Source organism: Uloborus diversus, chromosome 3 (genome assembly GCF_026930045.1).
Source record: "Uloborus diversus isolate 005 chromosome 3, Udiv.v.3.1, whole genome shotgun sequence".
NCBI lineage: Eukaryota > Metazoa > Arthropoda > Arachnida > Araneae > Uloboridae > Uloborus > Uloborus diversus.
In genome coordinates this window covers 103,165,073-103,177,122 of record NC_072733.1, presented here as the reverse complement: position 1 = coordinate 103,177,122, position 12,050 = coordinate 103,165,073, and positions in this window count along the sequence as shown.

Genomic DNA, 12,050 nt, shown 5'->3' with positions numbered 1-12,050 from the left:
TAAAAATATGTTTATTAATATGTAAAAATATTCATTTTTTACGTCACAGAAGAATAGTGTCACTCTCACCTGGCAAAATTGAAAGACTGAAATTTAACATTTAAACTGGTGAAGGATCTCCTTGACCACAACTAATCCGCGTAATACAGACTAAAGTTAAAAGCAAGCTAGCTGTTTCGATCAAATGTCAAATAATATTGCATCAATTCTCGTTTTTACTGTCACAGAGCGTGCTTGATCCAGTCATTGCAGTATTTTCCCTGGTAAGTATGTGTTTTTATGTTTTATCGTTTCCTAAATGTAAGTTTGTAGAATGAAATGTTTATTGTTTGCAGACATCACGGATTGCGTTTTAGTTCTAGTAAAAATAATGCGTGATGTTGTTTTTACAAGTTATGGGTGATTTTGTCACTTCTCTGGAGTCACTCCTGTGGCGCTTTTTGTACCACTAGGAATATAGATTCATCTTACAATTATAAAGCTTTATTTTTTTTTTTTGTTCTAGTTGCTCATTCGAACTCGTATATCATGACGGACATTAAAAAGAAAACAGGGAGAGATAGACTGGGAAAAAAACATCATGCTGATGGATTACCATTGCTGATAGACTTTACGAAAATATTAAAAATGACACGGATAAAAATTCCGAATTAAAAGAGAAAGAAAAGCGAAATTGTTAAATAAAAAAGGAAAATAAACAAAAATTAAGAGAATAACATATATAACTCTGCTAACAGTGTCACTCCCCTGACAACAATTTCCCCTGGTGCCTATAAAACTAAAAAAAAAAAAAAAAAAAAAAATTCAAAATTTTTCTGGTCTTTATCTTTACAAACTCAAACATAACGGTAACTAGTGAAATTATGAATATTTAACTAATCAGATAACTTTTTCTTTGGGGACAGAAAAAAAATCATTTACCGTATATTCACCCACACATCTAATTGTTCGACAAAGCAGGATTGCATCAGCATTACAACAACAACTAGGCAAAGTTTACTTTCACGATAATAATGCTTCATCGCCAGAAGGAGGCACAAAACACATATTATAAAAATCATTAGCAGCTGGTAGAACCCACACCAAAAAAAAAAAAAGAAAAAGCATAAGGAATAGGCACAAAAGTCAAACGGCAAATCAATATGTTCTAATTTAAATTTTCAGCAAGCGCTTCTAGTCCAACAAACACTGCTAACCAATGCGGTATTTTATGAACTCTGTCTTGCTGCATAAAATTTTACACTCTACATGCTTAACACCCAGAAAAGGTTTTGCTACGAGCTGGGACCGCAGAATCAAGGTTGTCAAGACAGTCGTGAAATATTAAGTTGTGTTCATTTTTTTTAAACCCTTCCAAGTAACGTGAACAAAGTAGTATTTTACGGTGACAAATGTTGCCGGTTAAATCCAAGCGAATTTATTGCCTCAATGTTCATTAATTCTGTGTAGGAATTTGAAAACAATTTGAAATCGACAAGAAGTCCTGGTTTTACTTCCAGAAGACATGAAACATCTCGTATGAAATGATATGAGGAAACGTCGACAAGCCCTATCAGATGTTCGATCTTCAGATGCAGAATATCAGAGATTATTAGCTTTTTATTAATATGTACCTCACTCGACGGAAAATCTAGAAGAAGCATAGTGGTAAAAATGAGTAGGAAGCGATTTGAAGTATCAGAACAAGACAAGATGAAAATCTTGATGAAGCCATCAAAACCCCGGTTTTCAGCAAAGAAGCCGTCGGCAAACATTTTTGTCGCTGAAACACCGGCATGAAGATTCTCATCACCACCTTAAAGTACCGAAATTCGGTTAACTTATTCCTTTTGAAGCTTCCCAGTACTCGAAGATTGGTAAAAACGATTATATCTGGATCTGCGTCGCGTTGGAAATGTCAAAGAATTTGAATGTGCCCGTGATAATTCTGAACATTAAGAACTCGTAAATTTTTATTATTGCTTCATTCATGTTCCTTTTTCAGTTTCAACTTTGCAAATTAAATCATTATTGGCATTTATCGTTTGACTTTATTGATTTATTATGACCCTAAAAATACAATGTAATCATTGATTTGTTGTTTCTTAATTAAAAGTCTTTTTAATACATTAGCGTCAATAAAATAACAGCCAAAGAAATAAACTATTTATTTACTAGTCCGGCTTATTTCACCTCGCTGAACCCGAAAATCATAATAAAAGTTGAGATTAGCTCTAGTTTTCAAGATACAGACTGGGGGTACAATTGGGGTAGTAAAATCTCACAAATTCCTTTTTTCCTGCCAGATAGAAGCACTCCCATTGGACTGACTGTCTTCTACACTTCGACCCCTGGTTCGGATAGAAAATCTCCTAACATAAAACCCAGATGGGCTTCAAGAAATTTAAATTCAGGGAAGAGACATGCCCAAAATGAGCCTCGAGCAGATTCACCTATTTCTGTTCCACCCATGCTGGGACTAATGAAGAATTTCGTGAATGCTGTGAAAAAAGATTGTTTTCTCAATATTTTAGAAGGAAATTTTCAAGGTATATTGAGAGCTAAGGTTAAGAAGAGAATCTTCAACGGCACTTCAAATATTCGCAACTAAGAAGATCATTGCTTTAATAAAAAAATTTGAAAGGGAAGAGAAACACACCTATAGGGTGTATTACAAGTATTTCTAGGCAGCAGACAAAACAATAACTAAAAAAATTGGTAAAAAAATCCCTACAGAAGTTATGTGACCATTGACGAAAATGTGTGTCTGAAAATCTATTTCGTTCTTTTTCTTCAAGTTTGCCTAAAAACTGGAACTATGAGCCCATGAGCATGCAGAAAGATTTCACTAAGACATCTGTACAATGGAACGCAAGTATTAGGGTCACTGGGCTGAGTTGATGTTTGCCAAATTCTGCTGAACTATACAAGAAATGATCATTCTTTGACGTACAAAAAGCAATCGAAAATGAAGCGTTTACAGCATTAGGTCAGAAAATCACGCCGCTATTGGAAAAATTAAACATTGTTTAATAAAACAAGACCTATTTAAAATTATTTATTGCACAGGATTTTTTTATACTTTCCAAATTTACCTTCAAGTCATTGTGCGGCTGTTACGCATTTATCTCAATGGCCTTTTGTGTTTCTTGAAAATAGGCGCTAATAAAAAAAATCCACTAAAATCCCTAGGGTCCCTAAGTTTTCCTCGGAACAAAATTAGTCGGAATTTACTATTTTAAACCAGGATGCAGACAAAAAGTTATTTTTTGTTGTGTAGTGTTATTTTTAGTGCTAAGACTTAGTAGCTGTTTGGCTACTAGAGGGCGTCTGTGAGGCAGGGAGTTTTATTGCTGCTAATCAAATAAGTGTTTTCTTACTATATTTTTTTATTATTACTGTCTAGTTTCAGTTCTTTTACTGTATTTCATCATGTAATTTAGCTTTGTATCGTTTTGGGGGCTCATTTTTGTTTTTATTGTATTCTTGAAGTGTTTTTGCATTTTTTGGAGCTAAGCCTAACATGTGGTGATCTCCTAGTTTTTGATTTGTGTGCTTTGTTAGGTGTAGACACTCTTTATTTACTGCTATATTTGTTGTTTGTAGTATTATTCTGTGTTTCTTTTGCATTTTTATCATTCTGCTGTAACTTTTGGAGTATTCATTGAGTAGAAATGAGTGTTATATGTATTATGAAAGAGTTTAAGAGTGGGAAGGGGGATAGGTGGATCTCTTGTGACTTATGTCATATGTTCTGCCTGTATAAGGGGGAGGATGAGTGTGTTTTTGAGGACGATTATATTTGCACTAAATGTACTGAACTCTCATATTTAAGAGTTTGGATGCTAACTTTGGAAGCTCAGTTAGCATTAGGTTGTGGGTCAGTTGTAGAGGGTACTGTAAATATTACAGAGATTAAGGAGGAAGTTTCAAATAAAGAGCCAGAATGGGAAACGAAGGGTGTAATTTTGGGGGACTCGATGGTACAGTTGGGAGAGTTAGGCGTAAGGCGGTTAAGTGTTGTTTACCGGATGCTCGGGGGAAAGACGTTAATAAGATTGCTGAAAAGAAGGGGGTAATAAATAAGGAGGATATGGTTACTTTGTGAGTGGGAACAAATGATGTAGGCCACAGTAAAAATGAGGAGTTTTCAAAGGAAGGAGAGTCCCTGTTGGAAAAAGCAAACAACTGTTCTACCAATGTCCAAGTGGTTGGTTTACTTCCCAGTTATGGAGTGCATAGGAGCTGGCTAAACCAACGTGCTAGGTGTATGAACCTGCTACGTAAATCAATTTGCGAAAAGCGTAGTATCAGGTTCATTGATGTATGGAGTCATCGTAAACGGAATTGAATTGCGAGGGATGGCTTGCATCTGAGCTCTACAGGGGTAAAAATGGTTGGTGGTTTGATTTTAGGGACTTCGGAGTTTCAAAAAACTAAGTTTAAATGGGCGGCGTGGTTCAAGCATCAGGTATCGAAAGGAAGAAAATCTTTTGGGTACACTGTTAAAAATTTCACTGAAAAAATGGTTAAATAACAGTTTATTTTATTGTCATTTTACCGTATTCAGCCTCAACAGTCAAATAACCATAAAAAAGGTGATTTTCAAACCATTAATCAAAAGAAAAACAGTATTTTCACCGTATTTTGCAAACACCGTAAAGTTGAGCCAATCGGATCGACTGACAGCCAATAGGAATTCAGCGCGCGCAACGCCATCTTATGCGGATCCGGAAATGGAAAAGCGAGGGGATAGCAAACATGGCGGCCTGTATTGGAAAGGTAAATACATTTTTCATTTATTAGATTTTTAGTTAGTTATTTGTTGTGTACTTAATGTTATCCCTACTAACACTTATTTTAAGAGCTAAAACGCACTTATAACATATAAATGAGTGCCACTGCACCTATTCTTCTCTTACTTTAGATTATACATATACGTAAGCAATGTTCAATGTTGAATGCATTTACAGTAGTAAATGTGAAACTTTGACTCTTCCCTCTCTATTTCCCTGAGTTGATTATCCCTTCCGGGGAAAATACTGTTAAAGTTGCAAAAAACAGTTATCTTTTAGGAATTGTACCATATTTTGCGAAATACTGAGTATTTGGCCGAGAATTACAATCGTATACGGTTGAAAATTGTCTTCCATATTGCATGTAGTATGATATGTGTCGAATTTGGTTAGTTTAACTGCAATTCTGCACAAATTTAAATTCCTTTATTTATTTGAAAATCTACTGCTTCAGATGTATGATTTTACAGCGTACAATCATGGTAATGTTATGTAAATAAATCTTGCAGGAAACCAAATGTTTCTGCACCATGAATATTATTAAACTTTGATCACTGTGATTAATTAAATTAGATTGCTTTTTAGCAGTATTTATTATATTGTAAATCAACTTTTGGATATTTGAAGTATGAAAAATCAGTAATAAGTATCAGTATCTTTTCATATTTATGACCACTTAATATCATGATGTCTTATTTTTTTACTTTTTCTGTTTTATGTATAAGGGGCATTCCACGGTATTTTTGACATTTATGTAGAGTCCGTAACGTGACCTTTTTTGCCATGACTTTTTAATTTACTGTTTGATTAGCATATTATTTTATTTTGATCTTTTCCTACCAACACACCAGCTCAAATTAAAATAATTTGCAAATCAAACGGTAAATTAAAAAGTTATGGCAAAATAAGGTCACGTTACGGACTCTACATAATGTCAAAAATACCGTGGAATGCCCCATAAATGAGTAAGTAAGAGTAAGGTTAATGTAATGTGTCGTAAGATTTAAGAAATAATTTAATAGGTAACGGATAAACTAAAACCCCCACTTATACGAATTTAAAAAATCCTCCCGGAACCAAATACTTCCACTTAGACGCAAGTGTTCAAGTTCCCAGCTTAATCGAATAATATTGTTTAGCTTTCCCAATATTTTTGCAGAGAAAATTTTCGAATAAATTAAGTAAGAACTAGGGTTTAAGCCGAGTTCAAAACTTTTTTAGCAAAAAAGCTAAAATGTGAAAAAAAAAAAGCTAGTGAAATGCTAAAACATCCAAAGTTAATGAATATCTTTCCATAAGGCAAATTATGGGGAAGGTATTTCTTTCTAAATGCCTCAATGCGTTTCACCTGCAATTGCAAATTAAATTCCAAATTTAATTTGAAATGAAAAAAATTTAGAATTAATGCAACTGCAAGCAGAAACACTGGTAAGTACAGTTATTGACGTTAAATATAAATTCATATTTTTTTGGCCAACAATGGGGGGGGGGGGTGGCATTTATATTTTGTCAAAACATTTCCACTAACTCTAATTTCTTTTGTCGTTCCCATTGCAAAAACCAACGCAGTTATAAGTTAATAACACTGAAAAATATTTACCCTTTTAAGATGAGTATAAATTCATAAATACATCCTAACCTCTTTTTGTGGTGGATAGGGACCACATTAAAAAACTCGCATAAAAGAGTTCGTTTGTTTTATAAATAACTTCGTCCATTTTATAAATACTTCCCAATCTCAAGCTTCAAAAAGTTTCATATTATGACATATTATTTATGTAACGCTTACTCATTTTGTGTGTAATGGATTACTGGGAGTATACCCTCAGAAAAATTGGTAGGATCATCACTGATCCAAATAACAATCAACAGCAAACAGAAGAGCAATTACGTCGAATGTATTTCATTTTATCAGTAATTGCTTTTAAGCATGTTCAAATTACGAGGCTCTGTTGTTTTTAAGTAATTGGCCGAACAGAATATTCGGCTTGTCTGCAGGCAGGGCCGCCAAGAGTTAAAGGGGGGCCCCTTGTTAGTTTGGTTGATGGGCTCCCATTCCCCCATACTTTATGAGAAAGTAAGTGTAAAAACCTAAATACTTATAATTAATGTCCTATAATTTTCAAAATCTCATGACTCCTAGCAATGCCATGAGAGCTGTGTATGCACAGTTAAAAAGGTAATTAAAAAAAAGGAATTATTAAAAATCAGTTTTGCTATCTAATTTTTCTTTTGTATTTGTATTACAAACAGATGAAGCATTTTAAAATTATGAAAATTATGCCCATGTTTTTAATCCTTATGTAACTTACTAGTGTTTTTCTTTTCACCTAATAGACATACATAGTAAGATCTGGAGAATTTGTGGACAGTTGATGGCATTGCGGTCAACAGATCAATTAGAATTGACAGTTACAGATACTTGTATGATACATTTGCAAACTTTAAGAGGTACTAAGTATTTTCATTTTTGATTTACTTTTTGTTTCCAAATAGTCTATTTCTGGATATCTGTTTGACAATCTTGTAAATGCCTAAAAAATTACTGTTATTACTCTTTGAATTAAAATATTGAAAAGTTAATATCCAAGTGTTTTTTTGTAATATATTATTAATCACCTATTTAATTAATTTTTGAAATTATATATTTTTAAACACTTAATATTATGAAGTTTTTTCTGGTTACTGTTTCACATTTAAATGAGTTTAATAGTAGGGTTGATGTAATGTGCCGTAAAATTTAGGCAAAATTTTAATTTAACATCTGAGGACATTACAAGAAAATTACTTTGAATTTGATAATAGTAGTTAGGCTATGGTTTTTGACTGCTATAACTTTCCTGCATTCCATAAAGAAAGATGTGTTTGTTTACCAATTGTCAGATATTTACATTTGTTTGCTATTTGATAGTAGAATACTAAAATAATTAGCCGAATCAAATATCTGGTTTATCTGCCGAATAGGCAGTACACTGAGTATCAACTGAGTACAGTAAAATGTTATTTTAAAATTTTTTATGAACACTTAATATTATGAGTTATTTTTCTGGTTATTGTTTTGTTTTTAAATTATTTAGTAATTTTCAGTAAGTTACTGCCCTAGAGCCAGACCTAAGGCAGAAATACATAAAATTCACCACCAGCCCATTCCATTCGAGGGCTGCAGTTTTGTGCTTATTAGCACTCATGAGCCCGGATTAGGAAGAGAGTGCGCTGGAGGTGGAAAAAAACTTAAGGGAGCCAAGAGTGCCAAACAAATTGGTAGCTCATATAGAAGAAGTGTTTGACACTCTTAGCTTCCTTAAGAGGTTTTCCACCTCCAGCTCAGTCACTTCCTATTCCGGGCTGAAGAGTGCTCATCAGCACGAAACTGCAGTCCTCGAATGGAATGACTGAGCTATCGGTGTATTTTATAGATTTAGTAATAGAGTAAGGTTCAGGAGCATGCACAGGGGGGGGAGGGGAGAGAAAAACACCTGTTAGCCTGAGCATGAAAGGTGGCTGAGATTTTTAAAATGAGATGAAATATGTGTAGAGGACACAGGAGTAAACAATATGGAGGAGGGCCGGTAAAAAATATTTGTGACGGGCCCCAAAATTTCTGGGCACGTCCTTGGTAAGGTTAATGAGGTGTGTGATAAGATTTAAGAAAAATTGAAAAAGCAATACAACTTCAGCTAAATATTTTCTCTTGCATTAAATTTACTTTCAGTGTGATAATACTACTATTAATAAGAATTTGCCTACTATAATTTTCATTCATTGTTTCAAAAAATATATTTTTGGTCTCCATTTGTCAAATATTAAATTTTTTCAGTATTCCGTTGCTGAATATTAAAGTACATTCGACCAAACTGAATCTTCGGTGCATGCGTAATTTGAATTATGTCTGTCTTTTCATCCATAAGCTCATTATTTTTTGCATTGAAAAAGGCGTTTCCCTGTAGCGCCGAAACACGTGTCTGCTGTAATTTACAAATTTGTGCTTCTTCTAACGTTGTTTTGTCTTACTTTTCTAACCAGGAGTTTGCATTTTTTTTTTTTTTTTTTGCATTAAAAAGTTTAACAGTTATTTTACCATTTAAAAAAAAAATCATTCAAGGTAAAACTAAAAATAATTCTTCAATTGAATAGGCTAACTCTTTAGGATATTATATAAATCTAATAACATAAATCTAATAACATTCTATCCAAGTAGCAATTTTTTTTCTGTAGTGATTAATGTTACTTTTATATATTGTTGCGAATAATGCCAAAAATTTGAATATGTAAAATCAGTTTTAAAAATTCAAAATCCAAGTTTTAAAACCATTGGGGAAAAGTTGGATCATTGTTTAAATGTTGTTTTCAAAAATATCGGGGTTGGGGGGAGGGGGGGTGAGAGAGAGCTTTTTTCAATGGCTTTAAAACTTGGTAACAAAGTTAAGGATCTGAAATGAAATTAGTTTATAAATTATTCGAGATTTTTCTTTCGTTGTCATTTGAAGTTATTGGGCATTTTATAGAATATCCTTGTGGACTTAAAAGAGGAATTAATGGTGTCAGTTACAGTTGTATACTTTTCAAACAAAGGACAAAAAAGGTTGTCGGAAGGTTAGTATTTAAGTTTTACAAAGTGGGAGCTTTATTTTTTTAGCAGAATAAAAGATCTGTGTATAGGATTTTTTTTTTTTTATGAATAGTTAAGAGGAAATTTTATTAATTTTTATTTATTCTATTTAGTATATTTTCCAATTTTTAAAATTATTTTTTGCAAGCAAGGTGAAAAATAAAGTCTGAGGCTTTTAGTCCAGTCAATAGATACATTTTACCTTGCAAAAAATTGGATCAAAGATTTTATTTTTTTAATTTGTACATATTGGTGCCGACATGGAAAAACCTAGTTATCCAACACGAAAGACCCCGGGAGAACTTTTGGGGGCCGAAAAACCACAAAAATTTATGACTTTTTTTGTTTTTTCCAAAATATCTCCAAAATGGTTCAACTTAGAAAAAAGTTTTAAATGTAAGTTTAAAGAACATAAAATTTCCAACAACTTTTGTATTTACAACTTTTTTGTAGCACAAATAACAAGCTTGTTATAGCTCTTTGAAAATAGGCAGTTTTCCTCCACTCCGAAAAAAAAAAAAAAGCTTTCACACCGAAAGCAAGGCGTCATAATTATTAGAACTTGAATAGAAACTTTAGTTTCAGAGAGTTTATCGACAGCTAGAGTAGTTTGAGTTTCTTGCTCACCCCCCCCCCCCCCCCGCTGGAAAAAGAGTAGCAATTCTGGCTGACAGATTAGTTCCCACTAGACTCCAAAAACAAACGATGTATTATGAAACTGAAATCCCACATACACATTCATTTAAAGCACATACGACGATGCAATAATAATAAAAAAAACCTTCCCCACTGCTCACGAACTAACTTTTCCGATCTGACAGAGGTAGTCTTCATCAGACTCCAATAATAGATGATATATTGCTATTTGTAACTGGATTACGCAATATATACATTCATTTGAGGGATATAATTCGTACATTCTAGTCTAATTATTGCAAACAAAGATGCGATTTTTAAATATTAATGTAAAGGAATGAATATTAGGCAGCTAATAAGCAAACAATCAACACAGTCTTGCATCCTATGCTCTGATACAATAATAATAATAAACCCTCCCCCACCGCTCACGAACTAATATTTCTAGTCTGACAGAGATAATCTTCAGTCAGACTCCAATAACATATGATTTATATTGCAGTTTGTAATTGAATTACATAATCTTCTCATTCATTTTAAAGCACATAATTCGTACCATCTATTCTATTACAAGCGAAAATGCAATATTCGAATATAAATGTGAATGAATAAATATTAGGGTGATAATAAGCAAACAATAGACATAATAATGCATAAATAAAGGGACAATAGTAATACGTAAAGAACACTTTGAAAAAATTCTGCAGAAACTGACTTTTTGAGGCATGAAAAACCCAAAAGGATTACCTTCCAAAATGAAAATTCAACTGTAGAAGCTTAATACATACATTTAAATTACAGAGAGATTCATTCAACCTTAAAGCAAATAGAGAAAGGACAACAAAATACTCTGTTTATCTTCTTGGAAGCCGTTTTGAAGGTTCAGAATCTGTAGGGGGTAGAAAGAAGCTTTGGTCCTTTAATTGTTCATCTCCTTGTTGCGGTAATTCCAAAAGCTCCTGGAACAAATCATCTTCTTCAGCAATCTCATCCAAAGATGAAATTTCTGCAACATTTTCACAATTTGTGCCACAGCAGTGTTTGCACGTGATGGAGCATTTTAAACCTGCCTTGTGACAAGAACAGGCTCCAGCACAATTTTTCTTGCAGGTACAAGGTACAATATTCAAAAGATTCTGAGTAACTGAATCTCTTTTCGTGTCAACATGCATTAGACCTTGCGTTCTGCGTTCCCAACCCCATTTCTCTGGATCAGTTATGTTGCCCAACCAACATTGAATTTGGTGGTAGAACCGATATGAGTGATAACGTCCAGCATCTCCCCCCTCCCCGCACGTTGGAGGTAGCCCTGCAAGATTTATCTTAGCTCTGTATACTAGTTTTATTAAAAGATTAAATTGCAAAGTATCCAAAGATAGGTTCAAATACTTTACGTCACCTGTGTATAATATTTGCAAAATGTTTTCTCCAGCTGCAGCTAAGGCATCATGATGACAGATTGGGTCCATAAATACTTCAATAGATTCCTCAATTTCAGGAGTTTTTTTTTTTTTTTTTTTGACTATTTTGTACAACTTAATTTTGCCTTGACCAAAGATTGCCGAAGTCGTATCGCACTCACTAAACGCATGGATGAAAAGAATATTGCTGGGGTCAAACTTAAAAGATTTAGTGAGGAAAAAAAACAAATCACAAGCATTCCCTCTTCCAGGTTTTAAAAACAAGTTGCTGAAGGGCTGTCCTAAAGTTGTCATCAGCACCAACAGATCTATATCCTCTCGCCCACTATAATAACCTTTTCAATTTCTTTTGCCTTTGAAAGAGCAGTAAGTAAGTCGGTATCTACTTGAATCTGCCTGACTTCAATGCCTCACTCCTCGAAATATGTCTCAAGAAGTTGAATAAAACAATTCTTGTTGTTATAATTTGCCAGAAATCTTTCTTGAGGAATTTAGTTAACATGTTAGGCTCAACCATTACTTCAAGGGAAGAGATTGATTGCTCATTGATATAGCATTTGTGACAGGCAGTGTGAATTGTCACTTCTTTTAAGAACTCCAAAAAATGCT